The sequence below is a fragment of the Dromiciops gliroides genome, chromosome 3, assembly GCF_019393635.1.
Source record: "Dromiciops gliroides isolate mDroGli1 chromosome 3, mDroGli1.pri, whole genome shotgun sequence".
NCBI lineage: Eukaryota > Metazoa > Chordata > Mammalia > Microbiotheria > Microbiotheriidae > Dromiciops > Dromiciops gliroides.
The window spans coordinates 107,574,979-107,578,510 of NC_057863.1; the positions used below are offsets into that span (position 1 = coordinate 107,574,979).

General features: G+C 38.9%; 1 pseudogene; it reads right to left on the reverse strand.

Moving 5' to 3' along the window:
* Positions 1–1,938: 1,938 nt before the first annotated feature.
* LOC122747200 lies at positions 1,939–2,832 on the reverse strand (annotated as a pseudogene).
* Positions 2,833–3,532: the final 700 nt, after the last annotated feature.

Here is a 3,532-nt window from a genome sequence, read left to right on the forward strand (position 1 = left end):
TAAGATTACATTGACTCTCCAGATCTTCCTCAAAGCACACCCAGCCTTGTAAGGAATTTAAAGTAGGGAAGCCCATTGTGTTCAACTCAAGCTTGGATGGAAACAGGTCCTTTTGTCTAGATAGCCAAAGGCTGGGGGTGATCTAAATAGAGATAATTTATCTGTCCAGGTGTAACTCTTGCTTCCCTCTCCTGTTTGATGAACCACATACTGCTTCGAAGGCCATATAAACTGGGAGTCCAGCACCATGATTGTCTTTGGTCTAAGAGAGAAGTCAAAATAACCATACTTTTATTAATAACCTATTGGCCTTATTAATAAAATTATTAAATTGCCCAGAAAGTATGTCTTTTGAACTTTTTAAGTTATCACACCTTACTATATGTGAGCGGTTATGGCAACAATTGGGGATACAAACAAAGAAAGAAAGATAGAGTTCCTCTGCTCAAGGAGAATACATTTTCATTTTTTTAGATGTAAGGAAACATTTTTGAATCCTTTATTTACAAAAGCTTTAAAAAAATTGATACCTTCTATTTTGCAAGTAACTTTTCTGAAGGACCACCCAGTTACAGTATTATAATTCAACAAGAAAAGAATGTTAAAGTACAAGAGAACAAAGCAATCTGGTAAACAGCTAATATGACTTGAGTTAAGTGCAGGTAACACATGTCCACCATGACTTGCCATCCATCATCATTTCTGAGGAGTGTTTAAGTTACCCATTAACAAAGTCTTCCTTCACATGTTCTGGCCTACTCACATGCTCCTGTCTACATGTCTAAGAAAGTATTTCACAGTTATTCTGTGTATATATATATATATATATATATATATATATATTACAAAGATATACACACAAAATAAACAAGAATTACACTCCTCAGCTTACCTTATTCAGTCTAACTTGTCTTGTCATTTTGTTATTTTACAATAAATCTCTTAATCATTTTTGTATTTGTAGCAACCACAGAAGCATAATTTCATCTCTTTTAAGTTAATTTTGTATAAGACTTACCTAAGGTGACTTGCTCTCTTTGAACTTACTGACTTGTGGATTCACCAAAACAAGGGTTGGTAAATTGACTATCACAGGAAGAGCAAGGGGGAGCCAAGGGCAAGTTCAAGCAAGCTAGGAAGCTGATTAAGGAAAAGTCATGGCTGCACCGCTGGTGTACCAGCAGCATTGCAACAGAGGCAGAACACTGTCGATTAACACTTGTTCAGTACCAAAGCCCATTTCGAGACCAGTCCAAAACCCAGCGTGCCTGTTGAGCAGGGTTCGAAGGCCCCAGGGACAGCAAGTTGGGGCTCAAGTATGCAGGAGCCCTTCTTTTGTTTTCAGGAGAGCTTTGCCAAGACAAAAATTTACACCACAGTAGATAGACTCTGTTCCATGGGTCCAAAACAAGAGAGTGCTATGTAAAACTGACAAATGATCAACTTTCAGGCTAACAGCAAGGAAAACCCAAACTTCTACTAAAATGGTAGATATAAGTCACAATCTAACATGCAAAACAGATGGTCCACAATATCAAATAGCTAAAACTCTTGCATACTGGAAGGACAGACATGAAGCAAGACATTAAATTACAGTCAGTGCTTGTTAATCTGGGAATGGGGGGAAGAGGTATGGGGTACAAATTAACATCAACTAGATATGTTTACCAGAAGATTGAGTATGATACACATGTTCCCCTTGGCCACACATGCACATTATACAGCCGAATTTAACCTGAAGCCTCTTCTACTTATTCAGGATCTGTGGAAGGAATCATAATTAGTACTGGAAGACAAAAGAGAAAACAGTTTGAGAAGCCAAGGAAAAAAAGAAAAATAAAAACCTTATTGTCTCCTGAACAGGTAACTTAACTAGAGATAAAACCCATATACATGTGTAGCTCCAAACATCAAGGCCTGTTGTTCATCCATTTGATGTCATGTCTGTTTGCTGGCCTCTTCTACATATACATTGCCCATACCATTCTGCAAATAGGAGCCTGAACCAAGGATGCACAAGTGCCCACAATACTTGGCATCTTTGATGTGATCTTCAAAGAATATTTCTCTCATTTTGAAAAAGGACATAGCTGTCAGTAATGAATCAGATCCTGCCTGACGCTATGATCCTATATGTTCCAGCTCCAGCTGCTCAGACACTTGCTAAAGGCTGCCCCTGAGCTTTTTGCTGCTCTTCATGAGATACTTGACATCATAGATGACAGGAAAGAACAATAGGAGGATCTCAAAGAAGCCCAGCTCTTCTTCTGGCAAGTTAGAGTTTGTCAGGATTTTGATTAAATAGCCAAAGGCATAACCACTGTGAAATGAAAGCCACTTGACCCCCTCACACAACATGATGCCCAATGTCATTAGAAGTTCTGCACAATACAGTGTCTCAATCTCTCCTTCATGCTTTTCAAACTAGATTCCTGAGGTGGTTAGGAACTCTATGGAGTCCTCAGCATACATGTACTCCATTAAGATAAACTTTAAGTTAAACTCCCATGTTGAGGTTCCTGGAGGGTATTCTCCTTGCTCATTCATAAATTTCAATCCAAGCTGAATTATAGTTAGCAAGTATACATTATATCTCAATAGTTGGTACTAATAGTCAGCATTACTTCTGAATTCTCCAATGGGTCTTACAACCACACCTGGAAACTCAGTGTCTGTGGCAACATAATTATACTTCTATACAACATGATGGATTTTCTTCACCTCGTCATCCAGGTGGCAAGCCAAAACTTCGCAAATTCTTTGGCTATGACACATGGTCGTTGCTGGCAAAATGGGAACATAATGGGGGTTTAGTTGCCAACAAGCATCAAAATATTACACCTGATATAAGAGTTGTTTTATAAAATAAGTTTTCTTATCCTTTGTTTTTCTACCTAAGCATGGGTGCCCTGGACTGTGGACCCAGCTAGTGGTCATCCAGCCTCCACTTGCATGCCTCCAGAGTGTTAAGGGTTAAAATTCTAAGGGGCTCACCTCCCAGCCCTCTGTTCTAGGCCAAGGCCTGTGGTACAAAGCCCTCCATTTTAATTTGTAAATTATTCTCTAATTCTTTATATTTTCTAATTTTATACTTGTGCCTTTTTACAAATACCCCTCTATAAGAATCGCACATAAGATGAACCATGCTAATCATTCTGGCAGAAGACAATATGATTGGAAAAGAATTCTTGACCAGGGATTGCTATATAGCATTCATTAAGTGTGATAACATCTTTCATTGAGCTGAGTAGAAGCAAAACATCTGAAAGATTAGAAATTGGTAATGTTAGCCTTGGAGGAGAACATGTATTTAGGGCCTTAGGCTAAGGTAAAGCTTCTTTATCTGTGGGTTGTGGACTCATATGGAGTCATGTAACAGAATGTGGGAGTTGCAAAAAATATGTCAACAGTAAAAGGTTAGGGGGTGCGGGAGATAGAGCACTGGCCCTGAAGTTCAGAGGACCTGAGTTCAAATCTCACCTCAGACATTTACTAGCTATGTGACCCTGGGAAAGTCACTTTACCCCAATTG